This window comes from Chelonia mydas, chromosome 14 (genome assembly GCF_015237465.2).
Source record: "Chelonia mydas isolate rCheMyd1 chromosome 14, rCheMyd1.pri.v2, whole genome shotgun sequence".
NCBI classification, from domain to species: Eukaryota; Metazoa; Chordata; order Testudines; family Cheloniidae; genus Chelonia; species Chelonia mydas.
Genome location: NC_051254.2, coordinates 33,134,173 through 33,159,174, shown reverse-complemented (window position 1 = coordinate 33,159,174; position 25,002 = coordinate 33,134,173). Strand labels below are relative to the sequence as shown.

At 47.7% G+C, this 25,002-nt stretch overlaps 1 protein-coding gene and 2 non-coding genes across 3 annotated transcripts in view; all 3 read right to left on the bottom strand.

Moving 5' to 3' along the window:
- The window catches only part of LOC102942718 (L-amino-acid oxidase), a 45,870-nt gene extending 37,063 nt beyond the window's left edge, over positions 1–8,807 (bottom strand). Inside the window, exon 1 of the mRNA XM_037913562.2 lies at positions 8,354–8,807. The gene's annotated coding sequence lies outside the window, so the exon portion shown is untranslated. The remainder of the gene's footprint in view (positions 1–8,353) is intronic.
- A 3,279-nt stretch (positions 8,808–12,086) lies between these two features.
- TRNAE-CUC lies at positions 12,087–12,158 on the bottom strand. The gene has a single exon. It is a non-coding gene; the product is annotated as a tRNA-Glu (tRNA).
- Positions 12,159–12,722: 564 nt separating this feature from the next.
- Positions 12,723–12,831, bottom strand: TRNAL-CAA. Its single transcript has 2 exons — positions 12,794–12,831; positions 12,723–12,768 (listed from the first exon to the last, which is right to left on the bottom strand). It is a non-coding gene; the product is annotated as a tRNA-Leu (tRNA).
- Positions 12,832–25,002: the final 12,171 nt, after the last annotated feature.

Sequence of the window (25,002 nt, the reverse complement as noted above, 5' to 3'; positions counted from 1 at the left end):
ACCCCATGCTCCTTCTCTTTCCCCTTTCCCAGCTTCCACCATTTTTCTTCATCTCTGCCTCCCCACCACACCTTTCCCTTCCCCCACCAAAGGACATGAGAAATCCATTGTTGAAATCTCTCCAGGCAGGTCACATATGCACAGCCAGCTTTCACCTCTCATCTGTTCTGTGTTTGAATGGCACCTAGCACGGCAGGGTCCTGGTCCATGCCTGAGGCTCCTTGCACATAGGTGCTGGAACTAGGGGTGCTGGAAGTGTGGCAGCACCCCTTGGTTTGAAGTAGTTTCCATCCTATACAGGGTTTACAGTTTGGTTCAATGGCTCTCAGCACCCCCACTGTACAAACTGTTCCAATGCCTATGACCTTGCAACTAACACAATACAAATAATAACAACAAAAATCACCCAGGCAGCCTCTCTTCAAACACTCTTGCAGGCCCGTGAATAGGCAGACACAAACTCTGCCTTTTTTTTGCATGTGTTAAGGGTGCAATGGAAAGGTGAAGACAATGCAGTTATCTCTGCGCCCTCTTTCACCTCTTCATGATGAAGGATAAGATTATGTCACGGATTCTGTGACGTCCAGAGACCTCTGCGACATTTTCCACTTCCACCCAGAGGCAGCGGGGGGAGGGGGATCTGGAGCCCCAAACTGCCATGGGCAGCAGGGGTCCCCCGCAGCTCTCAGTTGCCATGGGTAGTGGGGGGAACCTGGAGCTCCGAGCCACCGCGGGTGGGTGTGGGGGGGAGAGCACAGCTCCCAGCTGCCATGGGTAGTGGGGGGAACCTAGAGCTCCAAGCCACCGTGGGCGGGGGGGAGGAGGGGAGAGCACAGCTCCCAGCTGCCATGGGTAGTGGTGGAACCTGGAGCTCTGAGCCACTGTGGGCGTGGCGGGGGGGGGGGAAGAGCACAGCTCTCAGTTGCCATGGGCAACAGGAGGACCTGGAGCTCCGAGCCACCATGGGGGGACTCCAGAGCTGTCAGCTGCAGTGGCGTCAGGTGCTGTCCCTCCTTGATCGATGGGTTTGGGGGGTGCTGAATTTCTAACCAAGTCTCCTTTTCTCCCAAGCATTTACTCAGCCAGAGTGGGGAGAAAGGGGGTAAAATAGGGCCCAGCCATAGCCACCCCGCCCTTGAGTAACTCCCAGATGCAGAACTGTGCTGCGGAGACACTCCCCCGCCTCCACACACTAAGAGGCCACTGCCGCCCAGGTACTGCCTCCCCTACCCAGGTGTGGACAGAATAGAGGATGGCCAATCTGCTCCAGCCAATGAGAGCAGAAGCAGGGACCTCTGGTCTTTTGGACATTCAGAGAACATGCTACAGTTTCAACAGGCCTTTCTCTGACCTGTGTTGATGGGCTGTTTCTCCAGCCATGGTATAAATCTATAAAACTATCAATCCATGGTACACCCCCATCTTGAATGCGTGCAGCTGTGGTCACCCCATCTCAAAAAAAGATTTATTGGAACTGGAAAATGTTCAGAAAAGGGCAACAAAAATGTTTAGGGGTATGGAACATAGGAGGAGAGATTAATAAAACTGGGAGGAGGAGGAGGAGGAGGAGGGGGAGGAGAGATTAATAAAACTGGGACTTTTCAGCTTGGAAAAGGGACGACTAAGGGGGGATATGATAGAGGCCTATAAAATCATGACTGGTGTGAAGAAAGTAAATAAGGAAGTGTTATTTACTCCTTCTCATAACAAGAACTAGGGGGGACCAAATGAAATTAACAGGAAGCAGGATTAAAACAAATAAAAGGAAGTATTTCTTCACACAAAGCACAGTCAACCCCTGTGGAAATTATTGCCAGAGGATGTTGTGAAGGCCAAGAGTATAGCAGGGTTCAAAAAAGAACTAGGTAAGTTCATGGCGGATGGGCCCATCAATGGCTATTAGCCAGGATGGGCAGGGATGGTGTCCCTAGCCTCTGTTTGTCAGTAGCGGGGAGTGAGCAACAGGGGATGGATCACTTGATGATTGCCTGTTCTGTTCGTTCCCTCTGGGGCACCTGGCACTGGCCACTGGTGGGGGGCACCGGGGGAAGGCTGGATGGACCTTTGGTCTGACCCAGTGTGGCCGTTCTTATGTTCCTCCCACTCCCCCTTTCTCATCACCTCTGCATTACTCCTCACCATCGCAGCTCAGAGCAACTGGCCCTGTATTCCCGTCCCATCAACCCTCCAGGGCACTCCCTCTGGCTCCCGGCTCCTCAGCCCGCACCTCTCTTAGGCAGAGACTCGCAGCTCTCTCCTCCCTGACCAGGGGGTTTTCCAGGCTGCACAGTGATAATCCCACAAATCAGACTGCCTCTCCAGGCCAGGCTCTGCACTTTGCTTTCCCTCCAAAGGCTGTAACTGCCCACACCTACGAGTTACCACACAGCCCTTCCTAGGCCAGCGCATTTAGTCTTACGGTGCAAGCGTTACAGAGAAACCACATTAAAAACAATTTTAAAACCTTCCTCGATTGCAATAACATACCAGAGATCACCCCCCAACTCCAACAAGGCCTCTGGTCGGAGTCAGTCCTCCAGCCTCCACCAAGGGGATTTTTTGTGATTACAAGTTGGTTAACAGGCTTAGCTCAGAGAGCGCACACCCATTAATAGGTTAGTCTTTCCTTTTACAGCTTGGGTCTTGGCCTCATGGCAGCAAAGCCCCACTCCTTGGGACACAGGTGGAAAAGGACGGGTTTTTGCGTCACCGGAGGTGGGGAATTGGCATTCCCCTCCCCCCATAGGTGCCGACTCCATGGGTGCCCCGAGGCTGGAGCACCCACGGGGAAAAAATGGTGGGTGCTCAGCACCCACCGGCAGTCTCCCTGTCAACCTCCCCCTCCCGCCCAATGGCGGGCCCTGCAGATTAGCACCTCCCTCGCCCTCCCTGCGCCTCCTGCCCACTGCAATCAGCTGTTTTGCAGTGTGCAGGAGGCTGGGGTGAAGGGGGAGGTGAGAGGAGTGAGGCAGCACACTCAGGGGAGGGGGCAGAACTGGGCAGGAAGAGGCAGGGTGGGGACGGAGCGAGGGCGGGGAGAAGTGGGGCGGGGGTGAGGCCTTGGGGGAAGGGGTGGAGTGGGGGCAGGACCTGGGGCAGAGCCGGGGATCGGGCACCCCCCAGCACTTTGGAAAGTCGGCACCTGTGCCTCTCCCTAGAGATTCCCCTGGTAAACCTCTTGACACTGTTTGTCCCCAAAGTCCATCCTTATCCTTTGAAATCCACAACACTTCCCAGGGTTCACAGCACATCTCCCCCTTGGAGAGGTTACAAACCATCCCAGCCCACAGCTTTGCATTTAATACAATGGACTCCAGCGAGACTTACACTTAATTCAGTAAGATCTCCCAAGGCCATGGCAGGAAATTGCCATAGCTGTCATACCCCCCTTCCCCTCTTATCCTCCTCGCCCCTGCTCTGTCCCCCTCACCCTCTTTCCCTTCCCTTTAGCTGATCCCCTCCTAATTAATCCCATCCAAAAAAAGGTGCAACTCCCATCACATTGCTGCCGTCACCTTGTTCACTCTGCGGGTGTGTTCTACCCCTTCCCCCACCATGTGTCTAGCTCAGCGGTTCTCAGCCAGGGCTATATGTACCCCTGGGGGTACTCAGAGGTCTTCCGGGGGTACATCAACTCATCTAGTACATCAACTTGTCTAGTTTTACACCAGGCTACATAAAAAGCACTCGCAAAGTCAGTGCAAACTAAAATTTCATACTGACAATGACTTCTTTATACTGTTCTATATGCTATACACTGAAATGTGAGTACAATATTTATATTCCAAGTGATTTATTTTATAATTATAGGATGTCATAAATATAAAGGGAAGAGTAAACCCCTTTAAAATCCCTCCTGGCCAGAGGAAAAATCCTCTCACCTGTAAAGGGTTAAGAAGCTAAAGGTAACCTCGCTGGCACCTGACCAAAATGACCAATGAAGAGACGACACTTTCAAAAGCTGGGAGGAGGGAGAAAAACAAAGGGTCTGTGTTTGTCCGTATGATGCTTTTGCTGGGGACAGAACAGGAACGGAGTCTTAGAATTTAGTAAGTAATCTAGCTAGGTATGTGTTAGATTATGCTTTCTTTAAATGGCTGAGAAAATAGCTGCGCTGAATAGAATGAATATTCCTGTCTGTGTGTCCTTTTTGTCACTTAAGGTTTTGCCTAGAGGGATTCTCTATGTTTTGAATCTAATTACCCTGTAAGGTATTCACCATCCTGATTTTACAGAGGTGATTCTTGTTTTTACTTCTATTAAAAGTCTTCTTGTAAGGAAACTGAATGCTTTTTCATTGTTCTAAGATCCAAGGGTTTGGGTCTGCGGTCACCTGTGCAAATTGGTGAGGATTTTTACCAAACCTTCCCCAGGAAGTGGGGTGCAAGGGTTGGGAGGATTTGGGGGGGAAAGACGTTTCCAAACTACGTTTTTTCAGGAACCCAGATAAAGTTTGGTGGTGGCAGTGGAAGTCCAAGGGTAAAATGGCTTGTACCTTGGGGAAGTTTTAACCTAAGCTGGTAAAAGTAAACTTAGGAGGTTTTCATGCAGGTCCCCACATCTGTACCCTAGAGTTCAGAGTGGGGAAGGAACCTTGACATAGGGCAAAAATGAGAAAGGAAGCAATTTTTCAGTAACAGTGTGACTGTGACATTTTTGTATTTTTATGTCTGATTTTGTATGCAAGCCATTTTTAAGTGAAGTGAAACTTGGGGTATGCAAGACAAATCAGCCTCCTGAAAGGGGGACAGTAGTCTGGAAAGGTTGAGAGCCACTGGTCTAGCTGGTCATTTACATTGTAAGCTCTTCCTGGGGGGGACTGTTGACTACTTTGAGTCTGTACCAGCACCTACCACAAGGGGGCCACACTCTTGGTGGCTCCTAATGCACTACTGTAATAAACATGATTAAGAATAATAATTTGAGTCAAATAGGTGCAATAGGAGTAGAGACACTACTTAGTCTCCACTGTCCACAGTATTCTTATTTTATGTATTTGTACTGTGGTAGTCCCTACAGGCTATCTATGTACATACAGTTAGTTAGTTGGTTAGTAGATAAGGTGCCAATAGATGGTGCTCAAGAATTATAGTTGGACCCAGTAGAGGTAAATGTAGATAACGTTTCTAGACACATCCCATCATAAGACCCTGTTTTCAGTTGCTTAAAACTTTCGCAAACTTTTGGTGTTTGGGCTGACATTCTCCATTCGGGTGCCTGCCTTAGGATGTCTTTTTTCGATAAGTGTCAGCAAAAACAGGTAAGCTGTTGTGAGAGCAAGATTAGGGGACAATATGTGGATTTACCCAGGCTAAAAAAAATTCGCACAGTGCATTTGGTTGAAAAGCTCGAGTGTTTTGGAGCAGGGACCTGAAATGGACAGGCAGTGTGGCCCCATCAGGGATGTTCCTTTTCCCGTCCATGTGGAACTCCCCTATACACACACACACAAAACTGGCTAAGTTTGAAGCCTTCAACACGTTGCCATTTGACTTGCTCAGTAGAGAACTGATAAGAGTTTGGCAGCTAATATCTGCTATGGTTCCACTTGCACTGAGCATTCTCCAGCCTGGAGCTGCAGGGGCTGAACAGGACTTCTCCATGCACTTTGCTCCTCTGGCCTGCTGATCCTGTGCACTCAACCCTCCCTGGGTACCAAAGCAGCATGGAGATAGAAGCCATTAACTAGAATGCTGAGGGGGCCAGACCTTGATCTGATCAGGTGATGTGGCGAGTGTGGGGGGGATGACAAGGAGCTGTGGGAGAAGTTTGGACAGGAGACCTGACAAGAGCTGGGGGGCAGACTGAGATAGGGAGATGTATGCGGGGTGGAGACTGGTACTGACTGGGCAAGGAAACTTGGACTAGGTGCCAATGGGGAAACACGGGGGTGGGGAAACACCCCTACTCATCCCACCACGAGCCAGTCAGCAGCAGGGATGTTACCAACCCTTACATTTCCCTGAGAGGGAACAGCCCATGGTTGCCCATTATGAGGCACATGGGTCTGTACCGACATCATCACATTGTGACTAGCCAGGGCATTGTTCCAGTCAGCCAATCACCAGGCTCAGAGATGACCCCTCATTTGAATGCCTGCCACTATATATGAGTACAGCAGGGGGAAGGCCAGCGGCATTTGCAGGCAAAAGGGTTAGGCTGACCTGTGTGAGAGCAGAGCAATGGCTGCTTCCCAGAGAGGGAGGAAGAAGGCCCAGACTCGAAGGAGACAAAAGCACTATGGGAGGAAGTCCCAGGCCAAGCAGAGGAAGTCCCAGGACAAGCAAAGGAGGCAAGCCAGGCGGAAGCCAGCGGGGAAGCGTGGGAAGAGCCCCCAGGGGAAGAAGCCCTCCCCCGCCCCATACGACGCCACGATGCTGAGGCAGCTGCAACGGGATAACAAGCTCCTATCACCCAAGGCCAAAGGGCTGATGTTTTCCTTTGTGAACGACATCTACAAAAAGGTGTCCACCGAGGCTGAACGCCTGAGGAAGCAGAGCCGCCGCCCCATGATCGGCCCTTCGCAGATGCAAGCCGCCCTGCAGCAGGTGATGCCGAGAAAACGGGTCAGGCGCTCGACCACCCCGGTCTCGAAGAGATCTCACTAGAGCAACATCCCTCCCCTTCTCCCCAGGGTGCCTCCTGGCTGGGATCAGAGGAAGAACAAGAGGGGAGAAGAGAAAGGAGGAAACGCCAGCCTGAGACACTTCAGCACCCTCCTGATTAAAGAACTGATGTTGCTTTAGACATGCCAAAAAAAAACACACACACATACACAAAACCCCAACCTGTACTCTGCCAGAAGGACCAGCTTCTCCCCCAGCAATTCTTCACGAGAGACTATGAGAGACTGAATCAGTGAGAGACTTTCCATGCCCAAGCCTGATAGACCGTTCCACACTGCAGCCTGCTTCAGTAAGACCATCACTGGTGGGAAGAGGAGACCATCATCTCTGGACTAAGCCAGTGAGAAAGAATTTGCATCCTAGTTAAAAAGAGACCTGCTGGCTGTGGACTTAATGAACCAGACACTTTTCATCACTGCAAATGAGAAACTATAGAAAGGACTGGGTGCTTTCCTAAGGGAAATAAAATTGTCATCTTGGCATTATATTAAAACAGGATTTTAGCAGCATTTCTGGTGTTATGTTTCCTTTAGTGTAGTGGGCAATGATGGGGTGGATTGTGCTTCACAATTTAATATAAAATTAGTAGTAGTATAGTGCAGTGGGTGTGAATCTTTCCAGACGACTGGTTTGTCTTGCCTACCCCCAAGGTAGGGGGTTTGTCTTGCCTCCCCCCAAGTTTCACCTCACTTAAAAGCGACATGCTTACAAAATCAGACATAAAAATACAGAAGTGTCACAGCCACACTATGACTGAAAAATTGCTGACTTTCTCATTTTTACCACAGAATTATAAATAAACTGGAATATAAATACTGCACTTACATTTCAGTGTATATAGAGCAGTATAAACAAGTCATTGTCAGTATGATATTTTAGTTTGTCCTGACTTCAGTAGTGCTTTTTATGTAGCCTGTTGCAAAAGTAGGCAAATATCTAGATGAGTTGATGTTCCCCCCCCGGAAGACCTCTGCGTTCCCCCAGACAGGGGTATGTGTACCCCGATTGAGAACCACTGGTATAGTGCCTAGAAGTTCTAATCATGGATCAGGAACCCATTGTGTGTAAACACAGAACAAAAAGACAATCTCTGCCCCAAAAAACTTTTGACTAGAAGTTTTGGATTTTGCTTTACTGAAGAAAGGGGGATGTTTATCCACCACCGCCAATCATTCTTCCTTCTCACAGACTAAAAGTGAACGTCCCTGTCTCAAATGTTAAAACATTTTAGACCACAGCCACCAACTTTCTCCTTTCCAGGTGGATTCTCCACCCCTGCTCCGCCCCAAGGCCCCACCCCCATTCTGCCCTTTCCCCCAAGGCCCCACCCTCGCCCCACCTCTTTCCACCCCTGCCACACCACCTGCCCCAGGGCCCCGCCCCTGCCATGCCTCTTCCCACCCCCACTCCCCAGCCTCCCCCTAGCACCTCCCACCCGCCGCCCAACTGCCGATCAGCAGCGCCCACCAAGCAGCTGATCGAAGGGTGGCTGGTGAGTGCTGAGCACCCAGTATTATTTTTTCATGGGTGCGCCAGCCCCCAGAGCACCCACGGAGTCAGCACTAACCCTTTAGACCACCTGAGAATTGAGGAATAGTTTAAGGGACCAATAAGAGACCCAGATTTTAAATCAATCAGCCAAAAGATGGGCAAAGCCACTACATATGCAGACAAGTCACCGCACTCTCTAGTTAGACCTGTTCCTTCCAATATTACTCCAGTCTTACCTGATCTGAAGTCATGTGGCTTTCACCCAGAATCCAGTCTTTGTTAAATCAGAAGGGGCCGGATCTGCCCGATAGCAGTTTTAAGATAAAGAGGGCTTTACTGCTGTGTTGATAACACCTGCTCTTAGCAGGGTTAGAGGGCCTGGTGATAGCCTTTGTTCTCCCGCCACTGGTACTCTGGTAACAAAGGGGAATCTCATCAAGCTCTCATTGTATGTACATGTGGCCAACAAATCTTCCAGGAACACAAGAGAGGCCTGAATTCAGAATGCAAAAGTCAAGCAGGAAGAAACAAACCTTGTGGATTTTCTTCATCCATCATAAAGAAGCAAAAGAAAAAAGAAAAAGAAAAAAAAAAAGGGGGTTGGGGGGGAGGGTTACAAATCCAAATCCATTTTTTCCTTGTAACTGCCACTTTTCCCAAGAAAACAAGAGGCCTCCTGTGTATTGCCATTTAAAGGCTATAATCAGCAAGCCCTACTGTGGGGGCAGACTTTTCGGAGCAAATATATTTCAATTAGCTTCCCAATCCCTTCTTTCAGAGTACCAGCCGTGTTAGTCTGTATTCGCAAAAAGAAAAGGAGTACTTGTGGCACCTTAGAGACTAACAATTTTATTTGAGCATAAGCTTTTGTGAGCTACACAGCTCACTTCATCGGATGCATCCGATGAAGTGAGCTGTAGCTCACAAAAGCTTATGCTCAAATAAATTTGTTAATCTCTAAGGTGCCACAAGTACTCCTTTTCTTTTTGCAATCGCTTCTGTCTGATCCAACTCCCACCAAGTCACTGGAGTCTTCCCACTGATTTCCATGGGCTTTGGTTCAGGCCCATACAGAGCAGGCTGCCTTCCTCACCCAGACACTTAGAGAAGAGTGGATTTTTCCACTACAGCAATTCTCAGCCTTGGTTTTCATTCATACCTGCCGGCAAGATACTTCACCACAAACAAATACTGTTCAGAATACAGGGCCAGGAATTTCCTGTTAAGCACATTTCTGACTTCTGTGCATCGCCCTGTTGAAATCCAGGGGCTATTCACACTAGCTAGCACTACATAGGCTAGTGTCTGTATGCTTTGGCTTTCAGGGTACTTCTACTGTACACTAAGCTTACGCTCAAATAAATTTGTTAGTCTCTAAGGTGCCACAAGTCCTCCTTTTCTTTTTGTGGATACAGACTAACATGGCTGCTACTCTGAAACCTGTTCTTAACTCAGGTTAGTTAGTTTGGGTTAAAGGAGCAGTGAAGACACTTTAACTTAGGTTAGCATCTGGAGTTCAACCACCAGGCTCCCTGCTAACTGCTTAACTGCTAACCCAAGTTAAAAACAGAGCTACTGTGTCTTCACTGCTATTTTAACCCAAGTTAAGAACACACTTCTTTGTGCACCCTTAGTTACTAGCTTTTCGCAAATGCAGATCAAAGACATAAACAAGACAGCTGTAAGTATCAAAAATGGAAATACGTATCTAGACCTTGCCTAGATTAGGATGAAGTGAGCTGTAGCTCACGAAAGCTCATGCTCAAATAAATTGGTTAGTCTCTAAGGTGCCACAAGTACTCCTTTTCTTTTTGCGAATACAGACTAACACGGCTGTTACTCTGAAACCTAGATTAGGATTGTGACTGATGCCAGGTGTACACTGCAAACTGACATCGGTGTCACTACATCATTCAGGGGTGTGAAAAATCCACACCTCTGAGAGACTGAACTAGCCCCTGGTGTGGATGGCGCTATCTCAATGGGAGAGCTTCTCCCACTGACGGCTGCGAGCAGGTTTCAGGGGGTCCACCAAGCAGGGCTAGAATTAGACTTGCTGGGGTCCAAGGTAGAAAGCAAAGCCCCACCGCCTGGGGCTGAAGCCCGGGGCCCTGAGCCCTGCCACCCAGGGCTGAAGCTGAAGCCTGAGCAATGTAGCTTTGTGGAGGCCCCTTTGGCATGGGGCCCCAGGCAACTGCCCTGCTTGTTGTGGCACTGGTGGGACTCTGGCTGTATCAGTACATTTTAATACTATAAGGGACTTTAAGATTGCTCATCAGTGTAAAGCAATACGTGTTTAAATGCTGGAAAGGTTCTAACAGGTTCCGTAAACACGGCCTGGTAACTGTAAGAGCTCTTGTTGTCACGTGGGGATTTGTGCTTAAGACTGCCTCGCTCTTCTACAGCATTTTTCATGAGTAGATCTCAAAGCACTTTATAACGGCGGTCACTGTCACAAATGGAGAAACTGAGGCACGAAGAAGTGACGTGACTTGTGTAGGGTTAATCAGCAGGTCAGTGCCAGAACTGGGAATGAAACCCAGGTCTTGTGACTCTCAGTGCAGTGATCTAGCTACTAAACCATGATAATTGCTTTCATCCTTTGTTTCTTTCCCATAAACCTGACACTTATTTTTAAAACAAAAATAAAGCAAGCTTTGATGAGCACAATAACGGTAAAGCCTCAATTCCTAATGGATTTCCAGTTTGGGGAGATGATAATTATGATACTAATCAATAATAATTAGCAAGGGTTAGATTCTGACACGCTTACTCCAGCTGATTAGTACTTTAACCTTCCATCAGCTTCCTGGTTCTTAGTGGGACCATTCAGAGAGTAAGGCAATATTTACTATAAATAAAGGGGACTCTTTATTTGGTTAGTCTTTTAAAAAAAAGTTTGATCCCAGATTGGCTGCACCTTACAAAATACCCCCCTTACTCTGCTGGAATAGTGCAGATTTTTTTTATCAGCACACTTTGCCCCTTTAAACTAAGAATTGAGTTTTATTTCTCTCGTTTACATACAAAGTGGTGCCTTACCACACAATTTACCCTGTGATTTCAATGGGGCCACTCATGTGGCAGAATCTGGCCCCAAATAACTTTGCTTATGGCTGGGACAGGAAGCACCTGCTTTCAGGCTGAGATTTTGGAGGGCTGTAGAATGACTCATAATACTTAGCTCTCATATAGTACCATTCCTCAGCATAACTCCAAGCACTTTGCAAAGGAAGGCACCAGCATTATCTCCATTTTTGAGATGGGGAAACTGAGGCACGGAGCAGGGACTTTGCTCCAGGTCACTCAGGAGAGCCAAGACTGGAATCTAGCTGTCTTCAGCGCTACTCCAAGGCCATGCTGCCAAATAAAGGAGAGAGAAAAGTCAGCTTGTTCCCCAGCCTCCCAGATACAGTGTTGCTGAAGGTCCTTCTACTAGTCAATAAAATCAGAAAGTGACAAAAAGTGTTAGCATCTGATTATTTGGTGACGCCCTAAGAAATATACCCTATGGCTCCTAACTTCGCTAAGAGAAACAGTAAGGTTTCTCTGCACACATGAGTAATTTCATTCACCACTATCCCCATGGTTTCAATGGCTTACTCTGTGGGTAAGTCTTAGTTAGTCTCTAAGGTGCCACAAGTACTCCTTTTCTTTCTGTGGGTAAAGTTACTCAGGGGCATTTGTGCTTCCTGCAATCAGCCTTCACAAATGTCTCTCCCAGATCCTCATCTATCTAGCAGATTTCTAAGCCCCCTAGGGCTGAGGAAGCAATTGAATCATTCACAAGCATAAAAACAATGTTAATTTCTCTTCCCAGGTTGCAGTAGAGTGTAAAAATCTGTCCTTCTGAAACTATAGCACAAACTTTAAAAAAAATACCGAATCCATATTCAGAATGGGAGAATCTCTTTCTCTTCCCCGCCCCTTCCATGTGAAAATTACAGATATTTTAATTTAAAAATGTCATTCCCTGACCGGGAATCGAACCCGGGCCGCGGCGGTGAGAGCGCCGAATCCTAACCACTAGACCACCAGGGAAGAGCTGATAGAAACCTACTGTAGGCTGTACTCCTGCTCGCAGGTACAGAGCTAGTATTTTCCCCACTAGTTCTGACCAAAGCGGAAACGCAAAAGCCTTCACTGCAATCACACACAATCATTTCACGTCCCTGAATTGAGCAAAGCACCTAGACTGCACACGGAACTCTGCAGCAGACACAAATCTTGTGCAAATCAGCAGAGACTGGTTTGCTCCCCCCCCCCGCAGTTAATTTAAACTTTGAAAGAGCTGTCTGTGCGGCGGGTTATAGGTTTTACGGCTCTTCTCAAGGCTGTCTGAACAATGCTAAAATCAGAGCGGTAGCTGATCCACCCCCAAATCTCCCCTTTACCCCTTAGAGCCCCTCCATAATACAGGGCAAATAAAGATCTGATGGAAAAGAGCCCTGGAAACAAAACACATACATGTTTTTAAATATACTGTGAATGGAAAGAAGGGAAGGAAGGAAAGAATCCTTGGCTTATTTTCCCATTTTAATCTAATGAGATTAAAACTTCCTTTGAGAGATAGCAAAATTAATTTATTGTTACTTAAAAAGATCGTGTCAGGAGTGGGATTTGAACCCACGCCTCCATACGGAGACCAGAACACCCAGGAGAGGGAAAGACAGAGCCTTGAGTCTGGCGCCTTAGACCACTCGGCCATCCTGACACTGGCGGGGCAAGCTTTGAAACAAGCGCCTCACAATCTCTCTGCAGAAGTGTCCGCCCTTCGCTCTCCCTCACGCTGTTTTTCTTCTGTCCTCAGAGCCCTCAGGTCTCACCTTCCATGACACACACAGACCCGCGACTGCTGCTGCTCTACACAAAGGATCACAGACGCACCTAACTACTCCCGCTGGTTTAGGCAGGCTGTAAACTGGACTACACCGGCTGCTCCGGTTGAATGCTACCCGCTCCCAGTCCTCAACACAGCAGCTCCCTGCCAGGAACGGGCTAGCACAGTGTTTATCAGGGTTCAGCCCGTCTTCCCGGCCCCGTTTTTTTCCCATATCCCCTCTCTCCCTTCTCCAAGGGAACCTGCCCAGTTTCTCCTGCCTCCCTCTTCTCACTTGTTTCCCTTCCCCAGGACAGAGTCAAAGTGTATAAAGCCACCCAGGCGTGGGCTTCACCGTTCAGCTAGCCGCCCTGAGTATATCCTGGGCTCGGATTAAACTCTCTCATTGGCTCAAAAGAGAGAAACAGTGATCCCTGATTGGTGGTGTTTGCAATCATGCTTTAATCTATCCAATCCACTTCCCTATGCCGCCTGCTCAGTGGCAAGGCGAGAGTACTCGCTGCTGCTACACTGTCTCCCTTCCAGTCCACACCCTCAACCCAGTGCAAACCGCTGCCGCCTGGTGCATAGTACACATCTTTACGCCCAGTCAGAAAAGCAAAGTCGCGCCCACAGTCTTCCTTCCTTCCTTCTTCTCTCTTACACACAATCGATTAGAGTTGCTCGGCCGGATTGACTTACTTACACACACACACTCACCCCCTACTCCTCTCTGGGAATCACTGCATTTGATTCCCTTGTCAGGCTAGGTATACCTTTAAACCAGTACAGGGGTGCAGTGTGGACACTCATTACAGCGACAGGCAGAGGTGGATTAGAGGATTGTAAAGCCTGGGGCCAGAGCAAGTGGGGGCCCCACCCCACGCTCCTGTTGGGGAAATAGGGTTGGGGTGGGGGCTTCCCCCCCACCTGGTGCTCCTGGGTCGAGCTAACTCTTTAGTGTAGACCTGGCCCCAGCCACTCTGGGTGAATCAGGTGTAAATCCTTTGAAATCACGAGAGACTGAAGGTTTGTCTACACAAGGAACTTTCATCAGGATAGCTGGTTTCAGAGTGGTAGTTGTGTTAGTCTGTATCAGCAAAAACAACAAGGAGTCCTTATGGCACCTTAGAGACTAACAAATGTATTTGGGCATAAGCTTTTGTGAGCTAAAACCCACTTAATCAGATGCATGGATGGCTGCGTCTCTCAGGGGCATGAAAAATCCACATTCCTGAGAGACATAGCTATACCCACCTAATCCCTGGTGTAAACAACACTAGGTCAACAGAAGAATTCTTCCATCAACCCAGCTACCTCCTCTTGGGGAGGTGGATTACCTATCAGCATAGCTAGTGTCTACACTGAAGTGCAACAGGGGCTAGATGCCAGAGTCAGCCACAGAGGAATGTGATATCAACAGTCCTGTGGCTAGACTAGTTTAACAAGGTGATTGTGATGTCACGTCCCAGTCTCTGTGAGATTTGTTATAAAAATTAGGCTAAATCTACATGAGAAACGCTACAGCAGCAGTGCTGTGGTGTAGACACTTCCTACAGCCAGCGGTGGGGTTTTTTCCATCACTGTAGTACATCCACCTCTCTGAGAGGGAGTCTACGCTGGGGCTTAGGTCGGCTTAACTATGCCTCGCAGGAGTGTGTGAATTTTTCACGCCCCTAAGTGACTTAGATCTCTACATTTTATGTGCAGAGCAGGCCTCAGTTATGAAGTTTTGTCGGCGTAGCTATGTTGATCAGGGGGTGTGAAAAAAACAAACCCCTAGGCGAGATAGCCACGCCGACAAAACCCCCATTGTAGGTGCAGCTACACCAACATAAGAGCATTTCTGCCAACATAGCTAATGTCAGTCAGGGAGGCTACAGAAAAACTCCTTCTGTCGCCATATGCTGCATCTACACTAGGGGGCTCTGCCAGTATCGCTAGATCGGTGTGCCTATACCGGCAAAGCGTTTATAGTGTAGAGAAGACCTCAGACTGGAGACCACTGGCATCTGTATGTCTCTTTCAAAGCTTTAATAGCTCAGATTAAAGCCAAAAGACACCCCATTCTTATTCATCAAGAAACAAGAAACACACAAAAAGCTGCTCCTAAAATTCCACTTTTATTGTAACGCCAAGATGATTGTCACGTTGGGAAATTGGGGAACCTATCTCAGTTCAACCCTCATACACTCCCCAGCAGCTCTCCCATTCCAGATCACTCCCACTCTTCTCATTTTCAAAACTAATTGAAAACTCACTAGCTGTCTCTTTTAAGAATGTAAACAGTTCAAAAAGAATAAACAGAAGGATTTGGATTTTTTATGCTTGTTCTAGGCTGCAAGTACATGCCCTATATTAGAAAACATAATTGTCTCTGTAGGAAGAGTTTAGGGGGGGTTATCTGACATCCCTAAAAGAGAACCTTCTTTGCTGCTTTTTTTTGGTTTTTTTTGTTTTGTTTTTAAATACAGTCATTGTCATATACAGTTACATTTCCAGGGATTTCAGTGGGCTTTAGATCTGGCCAACTCTGATTTACACTCACTATATCAGAAACTACAACCATGGGTGGCGAGTATCAAAGGCCAGGGCAGGCTAAGTCTCCCATAACCCAGGCCATGGCCCCACTCATATTCTGCCCCAAGGCCCCGCCTTCCTCCCCTGAAGCCCGCGAGGGCTCAGCTCCAGCCAGCGACCTGGAGCTCGGGCCCGCCAGTGGCCCAGCGCTGGAGTCGGCAGCTCAGGCCAGCCAGAGCGGCTGGGGTGGGCAGGGCAGGGCTCCTCTAGCGATGGGGGAGGCCTCTGGCAGAAGGGGCGGGGCTGGTGTGCTAGCCTCCCCAAAGGAGTGGTTCACCCACCACCCATGATTGCAAAACTTTTATCTGCACTTTATTTTATTATTTTATGTAGAAAGACAGATACAACTACTTCTAAAGGTCTCAGCCCTCTCAGGGTGTGATTATGCTGTACAGACATATAATAAAATACAGCTGCTGGCACAACAAGCTCAGGGCCAGACTTACAAAGGTATTTAGGTGCCTAAAGATTCAGATAGGCACTAAGTGGGATTTTCAAAAGCACCTAACTCCCGTTGAAATCAAATGGAGTCTACACTTAACCTGCTTCAGGTGTTTTTGAAAACCCTACGTGATGCCTATCTGGATCCTTCGGTGCCCAAATACCTTTGAAAATAGGTCTAAAAGACATTAAATCCCAAACCACAAACCATCCCATTCTTCTTTTTCTTTGGGAAACAAGAAACACACAACAAACCACTCCTAACATTCCAATTTTATTATAATGCCGAGGTGATGTTACTGTCTCTTATTTTTCCCACTTCCCCTACAACTCTTTCATTTCTAATGGTGGCCAATCTCTTTACTCGGTCTCGATTGTCTCTGAGTTTACAAGGATGGCAAGTCTCTGCTTCATTCGGTCTGCCGCCTGGTGGCCAATAACAGAAAGCCTATCTCATTGATTCAGCCGGGAGATGACGGTCTCTTCTTTAAAATAACGCAAATTCTCTCAGGAATTCAGGCTGTAGCATACAGGCCTCTTAAGGAGCTCTCATTGATTCAGGCTGCAGCATGATGGTCCCTTGTTTCAGGTGATGGGATGGAGTCTCTCTCCTTTATCTGAGTATCTGGCATGCAGAAGAGTGTGAGGTTGGTCCACCAGTAGGGGGCAAAATGCAGGTTTGTTAGACATCTTTCCAGCAATTTTCAATCAGGCAGGTGTCAGGGTCTCTCAGGCTGGTGCTTGCTTCTCTCCCTTCTCCCCTCTTGTTCTTTCTCTCCCCCCAGCTGGGCTTGTGCCCAGGGAGAAGGGAGGGACAGTTCTCTACACAGACTCATTGCAGATGGGGGTGGCCGAGTGTTTGGCCACTTCCCTTGGCATCACCTGCTGCAGGGCAGCTCGCACCTCCGAGGAGCCCAGGGCGGGGAGCTGTTTCTGCTTCCTCAAGTGCTCGGCCTCGGTGGATACCTGGCTGTAGAGATCAGTCATGAAGGATTTCATCAGCCCCTTCGCCTTGGCCGACATGCGCACCTTTGTCATCTGCTGCAGCATCCGGGAGGCGTAGCGGGCGGGGACACCGTTCCTCCCCAGGCCCTTCTTCCCCTGGCAGCTCTTCAGCTGCTTTGCCACTTGCTTCTGCCTCATCTGATTCCCCAGCTGGGGCTGGCGCTTCCCCTGCTTGGGGGAGGTCCATGGCTTATCTTGCTGGGCCTTCTGTGTCCTCTTAATCTGGACCTTCCTCTTCCCTCTCTGGGCAGCTGCCATCTTTCCACTCTGCTCCTGCTCAGTTCAGCTCTCCCCAGCCAAATGCCACCAGCCTCCCGCCAGCTGAGATCCCATATAACAGTTAGCATGCAAATGAGGGCCCACCCTGGGCTTGCTGATTGGGTAACCGGGCTGCCACTCCAGCCAATTGCATTATGACTAGGGCTGTACAGGCCCCACTGTGCATTTGTGTGCGGCTATGTCATTTTCCCTTCCTTATGCAAATGACAGGCTTTTAAAACCCTAGGTGTTTATTGGCTGTTGGCTGGTCATTCTGGCCAATGAGGTGACCCTTAGAGATTTTGCATATTAAAATTATATTAGTCACATATTAATATTATTGCACCAATCTTTTATTTTATTGGGCTGGATTTATTTTTCTCATTCATTTTTTATTATTTCACGTTATGAATTACATCGTAATTGAGGCAGTGGTATTAATAATACATTATTTATTATTAATTATTATTATTATTATTATTGCAGTAGCATCGAGGAGCTCTAGCCATGGACCAGGACCCCATTGTGCTAGCTGCTATACAAACACAGCACAAAAAGATGGCACATTGTTTTGTTTTTAGGTTCCACCCTTCATTGTTATTTCTTCTTCTCTCTCACATAACATTGGTTTAAGTGCAGAGCAACTGGACAGAATTTTCCCATGTTTTTGTTATTTGATTTCAATGGTGAAGGCTTCCCTTGCCTTAACAAGCCCCTAGAGAATGAGCTATTGCTTCAGGGTTTGTACGTTTTTTCATTTGTAATGTATAAAACCTTCCCATCCGAGTTCTCTCTAAGCACTGTATGTATGTTCTAAAGCCAATGCACATAACAAATGGATAACTGTTAACTCCAGAAATGACCCTCTCATGATCAAAGCCAAGTTGCTTTCCGACTATTCGCCACAAGAAAATAGCTGGCAATGAAATGGAAAGTCCTTGTTATGTGACACAGAGAGATGCTTATGTCTGTTTTAACCAACTCAAGTTTTCTCCAGAAATGTGTGTAAATACCTTTCAGGATCTGATGCTTTACACTCAACAAATCAAACATTTCGTACCGAGTGAAATGCTTATTGTCACTGAAGTCAATAAGACAATTAACTGCAGTAAACAAGCGCTTTGCTCAGTAGTAAATGGTGGTGAGATCGGGCCCTTATTGTATACAGTCTTCCATTCCAGGCTGACAGAGGCCTGGAACAGAGTGTGACAGGAGAATATCTGGGATGATATAGGATCTTGGAAATGGCAAGATATTTTCATTCCTCAGATAGTGCAAAACATTACATAGACTCTGATTTTCAGAGGTTCCTAGCACTAGTAGCTCCCATTGACTTCAACTGGAGTTTTAGGCGCTTGGCATTTTTGTAAACTAGATCATATAGGTTAATTCAACTTCCTCTGGAATCATGGAAGTTTCCCATTGTAGTCAACTGGAGTTTCCTATTGACTGCTATGGGAGATGAATCAGAGCCTATATGCTACAAGACAGGAAGACAGTCTCCTTGGCCCCAATCCAGCAGAACACCTAAGCAAGTCCATAGTCCCCTTTAAATCAGTGGAATTACACATGTGCTTAAAGTTATGCATGTGCTTAAGTGCTTTGATGTATCAGGGACTCTGGGACCAAGTTTTCAAAGGTATTTAGGCCCCTCACAATGCCAGCAGGTCTAGTAAGATTTTGAAAAGTGTTTCAACATATTAGACACCTAACTGCTATTGAAATCAATGGGAGTTAGGAACCTAACTTGCTTAGGGGCTTTTGAACACCTGCATCTTTAGGCACCTTAGTACCTTTGCAAATCTGGTCCATTGTCAGTAGTTTTCCAACTGCTTTGCAGGTAAGATTGCTCAGATCTGTCACAGTCTCTCAGGAACTCAAAACGGGCTGGGCTGTCTGAACAGACCACTTCTCTCTGTTGAGTTCCTTCCATTCTCAGTGTTGTTGGATGTTCTCAAATTTTAGGATAAGATTTCACAACCACCAACAAGATGAACACCTGCCCATTGTGGTTATTAAAAGGAAGTGTTGGGGCTATTATTATTGATGGGAAATGATGCTACTGCCCTTTATAGACCCAGTCGCTTAATCCCCGGAAGCAAGCAGTAGCGAGGTTCTGCCAAAGAAGCCATCTCTTCCTGTTAACATTCTCATCAATTTTTACCCTCTCTTTTGAGAACAGTTACCAAGCAGATTCTAATTAACCACCTTCAGCTACACCTAATACTTCTTCTTTATGAACGCCTTATCAACCCCGGTCTAGTCTGTGGTAGGTCACCCCTCTTTAAGATGCCACCTGATGTGCTGCGATACCACTGAGCCCGCCTGTTCTGCCAGCATAGGTCCCCTTTTTACCTGTCTTGCTGAGCCAGGCTCTTAAGCATCCTCCAGAACACACACAGGCAGGGCCACACCCAACTGCAGAACGACACAGACACTGAGATCAGCTCTGGGAAGACTCAGCTAAAGGGACTTGCCCCAGCACTCAGGTGCCTACCTCCCTCAATGTGCCCCCCACCCCCAATTATGAATTGCACAAACTGGGTTATATTATAAACAAGAAATAAATTTATTAACTATAAAAGATAGATTTTAAGTGGTTAAAGAGATAGCAAAGAGAACAAAAATATATTACTAAGAAAATAAAACAAAACACTCAAACTATCTTGTTTCACTAAAGAAACTGGTTACAAATAGTAATTTCTCACCCTAGATATTGCTGCAGGCAGATTACAGAAAGTCTTGAAAGGCAGCTGCACTGGCCTGCCGCTTGAGACCTCAGGTATAATAATTTTATTAATATGATGTTGAAGTAAAAAGAAAACGGTACAGAGTTTAAGCATAGAAGTCTCTGGTTATCAGGGAATAAGGTATAGAATCACAGAATCATAGAATATCAGGGTTGGAAGGGACCTCAGGAGGTCATCTAGTCCAACCCCCTGCTCAAAGCAGGACCAATCCCCAATTAAATTATCCCAGCCAGGGCTTTGTCAAGCCTGACCTTAAAACTTCTAAGGAAGGAGATTCTACCACCTCCCTAGGTAACGCATTCCAGTGTTTCACCACACTCCTAGTGAAAAAGTTTTTCCTACTTTTACAGATTATCAAGGGGTGCAAAATTCGGTTTAGAAACGGGTGGCATAAGGAATACATAAACTGCAATCTCCCCGATTGGGGGTAAAAGTTTAACGGGCCAAAGTACAGACATTGAGATATGGGGGTATGTTGTTCATATAATGGCTATGTTCAGGTGTGGAGTATAATGAGTGGATACGATGATGAGGATGGATTCACCCTCATTTGGTGGGATTTAATGTTCAGTGAGTTTATGGTTCCAGTTCATATGCTCCAATGGAAAAAGTCTCTCAGTCCTTTTCCCATAGTTGATGCATGATGTCGTACCAGCTCACCCCTCCTGGTACTGTCGGTGGCCGGTGATGTGTTCGATGTAGATGTCCCTGGACATCGGATGGTGTCCGAGACCATGAGGCGCCGCATGAGCCATGCGTAGCGTCGACCGATCCCACAGGTCCGCAGCACACACTAGTTGCAGGGGTCCCATATTACTCACAAGCTGGACACCCTTCCAGCTTGGGCTCAACCCTTCTCCCCCAAGTTCAGTTCTTGCTTCCAGGTGTTTTTCAGTTTCTCTTTGGGTGGGGAGGCAGAGGAGAACCTCGATGATGTCACTTCCCTGCCTTATATAGCTCTTGTGTAAGGCGGGAACCCTTTGTCTTGCAGTGGAAAAACACTAGCATTCCAAAAAGTGGGTGGGTCCCATACCAGGTGACTCGGACCCCTGTCTCTGCAGGGCTGTGACAGCCATTACTAGCAGGGCGTCTGGAGCATCCACTGGAAGACTAAGCTCTTTCACAGTCCATTGTCTTTGCTAATGGGCCATCAGCCCTGTCTGGCTTTTTCATTGTTGTACCTGAAGGGCTAGTTGGGGGTGACACCCAAAGTATCCCATTTGAAATACAGATGCATAGTCAATATTCCTAACTTCAGATACAGAAATGATACAGGCATACACATTGGATAATCACATTCAGTACATAATAACTTTTCCAATGATATCTTACATGAGCTATCTTGCATAAAGTATATCTCCATTATGGCATATCATAAGCATATTTCCATAAATAATATGAAATGGAATGTCACATAGACCTGGTGCTGGATAAGGTGTTGTGGTTGTTGAGGGTCTCTTCCTAGTGAAGCTCCAAGGTCAGGTGTCCATTTTAGACTTTACCATGTCTACCATCAGCCTCTGATATGGTTGATCATGAGGTGTTGTGAGACCTGGCAGAGGCAGATGGAGTCACTTCTAATTGTAAATAAGGGGGGGAAACCCAAAGGAACTAAAATTTGTGCTTTAGAGCTGGGGTTCTCAACCTTTCCCTCCCCCCAAATCCTATAAAAACTCCATGGCCGACCTGTGCCACAGCAACTGTTTTTCTGCCTTTTAAAGCCAGGGCCAGTGTTAGGGGGTAGCAAGCAGGGCAATTTCCCAGGGCCCCACACCACAGGGGCCCCCACGAAGCCAACTTGCTCAGGCTTCCGCTTCAGCCCCAGGTGGTGGGGCTCAGAGCCCAGGGCTTCGGCTTTCTGGGCTTCAGTGAGTCTTATGCCAGCCCTGCTTGGCGGACCCCCTAAAACCTGCTCGCAGCCTCCCAGGGGGCCTCGGAGCCCTGGTTGAAAACCACTGCTTTAAAACAACTCCATTCTTTCCTTTCTTGGAGATTCCACAGAGTTGTATTGGACAGATATAAAAAGCCAGTTATAAAAAGCCAGTCAGCTGCGAACCAGCTGAGCAGCGAACAGCAGAGAGGCTAACAGAGGGAGTTTGCCTGGGAGTTCGCCTGGGGAGAGCCCACTGAGGCTTTCATCTTGCAGGCTTCTCTGAGTAGTTACTACAACTCCTGAGGAAGCTCGTAGAAGGAAGGTAATATGGATGGTGAGCGTTCAGCTGTTGTGACCTGCACAGGATGTGCCATGTTTGTCTTTCTTCCACAGGACAGAAGCGACTTTGTCTGGACAAAGTGCAAGCTGGTTTCCATATTGGAAGAGTAGGTTCAAGGTCTGGAGAAACAAGGATTGACCCTGTGTTGCATAAGAGAAACTGAAGATTTCCTGGACAGACATCAGGATATGCTTCTACGGACACAACGTTCTGAAGATTCAGAGCAGGCTGCGCAGTGGGGACGGAAGGATGGTGAAGAAATTTGGCAGCATGTGACCTCCAGAAGAAGAAAGGGGAGCGTCCATGTATCAGCCATGCAGATACAGGTAAGCAACCGTTTTCATTTTCTCTCCACAGATACTAATGCAGAGAGTGGACTAGATGATACATCTAAGGGAAGGGAACAGAAGGAGACTCCACCAATTGGAAGGCATGAGATGCACTGTACTGGGGATGAGGGTTCCACGACCACCACTCCCAAGAGAAGGAGGCAGGTGGTGGTCGTCGGGGACTCTCTCCTCAGGGGGACTGAGTCATCTATCTGCCACCCCAATCGGGAAAACTGAGAAGTCTGCTGCTTGCCAGGAGCTAGGATTCACGATGTGACGGAGAGACTGCCGAGACTCATCAAGCCCTCGGATCACTACCCCTTCCTGCTTCTCCACGTGGGCACCAATGATACTGCCAAGAATGACCTTGAGCAGATCACTGTAGACTACGTGGCTCTGGGAAGAAGGATAAAGGAGCTTGAGGCGCAAGTGGTGTTCTCGTCCATCCTCCCCATGGAAGGAAAAGGCCCGGGTAGAGACTGTCGAATCGTGGAAGTCAACGAATGGCTACACAGGTGGTGTCGGAGAGAAGGCTTTGGATTCTTTGACCATGGGATGGTGTTCCAAGAAGGAGGAGTGCTAGGCAGAGACGGGCTCCACCTAACAAAGAGAGGGAAGAGCATCTTCACAAGCAGGCTGGCTAACCTAGTGAGGAGGGCTTTAAACTAGGTTCACCGGGGGAAGGAGACCAAAGCCCTGAGGTAAGTGGGGAAATGGGATACCGGGAGGAAGCACGAGCAGGAGAGCGTGAGAGGGGAGGGCTCCTGCCTCATACTGAGAAAGAGGGATGATCAGCGAGTTATCTTAAGTGCCTATACACAAATGCAAGAAGCCTGGGAAACAAGCAGGGAGAACTGGAAGTCCTGGCACAGTCAAGGAATTATGATGTGACTGGAATAACAGAGACTTGGTGGGATAACTCACATGACTGGAGCACTGTCATGGATGGATATAAACTGCTCAGGAAGGACAGGCAGGGCAGAAAAGGTGGGGGAGTTGCACTGTACGTAAGGGAGCAGTGTGACTGCTCAGAGCTCCGGTATGAAACTGCAGAAAAACCTGAGAGTCTCTGGATTAAGTTTAGAAGTGTGAGCAACAAGGGTGATGTCGTGGTGGGAGTCTGCTATCGACCACCGGACCAGGGGGATGAGGTGGACGAGGCTTTCTTCCGGCAACTCGCAGAAGTTACTAGATCGCAGGCCCTAGTTCTCATGGGAGAATACAATCGCCCTGATATCTGCTGGGAGAGCAATACAGCAGTGCACAGACAATACAGGAAGTTTTTGGAAAGTGTAGGGGACAATTTCCTGGTGCAAGTGCTGCAGGAAACAACTAGGGGCAGAGCTGCTCTTGATCTGCTGCTCACAAACCGGAAAGAATTAGTAGGGGAAGCAAAAGTGGATGGGAACCTGGGAGGCAATGACCATGAGATGGTCAAGTTCAGGATCCTGACACAAGGAAGAAAGGAGAGCAGCAGAATACGGACCCTGGGCTTCAGAAAAGCAGACTTTGACTCCCTCAGGGAACTGATGGGCAGGATCCCCTGGGAGAATAACATGAGGGGGAAAGGAGTCCAGGAGAGCTGGCTGTATTTTAAAGAATCCTTATTGAGGTTACAGGAACAAACCATCCTGATGTATAGAAAGAATAATAAATATGGCAGGCAACCAGCTTGGCTTAACAGTGAAATCGCTGCTGATCTTAAACACAAAAAAGAAGCTGACAAAAAGTGGAAGATTGGACAAATAACCAGGGAGGAGTGTAAAAATATTGCTCGGGCATGCAGGAGTGAAATCAGGAAGGCCAAACCACACTTGGAGTTGCAGCTAGCAAGAGATGTTAAGAGTAACAAGAAGGGTTTCTTCAGGTATGTTAGCAACAAAAAGAAAGTCAAGGGAAGTATGGGCCCCTTACTGAATGAGGGAGGCAACCTAGTGACAGAGGATGTGGAAAAATCAAATGTACTCCATGCTTTTTTTGCCTCTGTCTTCATGAACAAGGTCAGCTCCCAGACTACTGCACTGGGCAGCAGAGAATGGGGAGGAGGTGACCAGCCCTCTGTGGAGAAAGAAGTGGTTTGAGACTATTTAGAAAAGCTGGACGAGCACAAGCCCATGGGGCCGGATGCGCTGCATCCGAGAGTGCTAAAGGAGTTGGTGGATGTGATTGCAGAGCCACTGGCCATTCTTTGAAAACTCATGGCGATCGGGGGAGGTCCCAGATGACTGGGAAAAGGCTAATGTAGTGCCCATCTTTAAAAAAGGGAAGAAGGAAGATCCGGGGAACTACAGGCCAGTCAGCTTCACCTCAGTCCCTGGAAAAATTATGGAGCAGGTCCTCTAGGAGTCAATTCTGAAGCACTTAGAGGAGAGGAAAGTGATCAGGAACAGTCAGCATGGATTCACCAAGGGAAAGTCATGCCTGACTAATCTAATTGCCTTCTATGACGAGATAACTGGCTCTGTGGATTAAGGGAAAGCGGTGGACGTG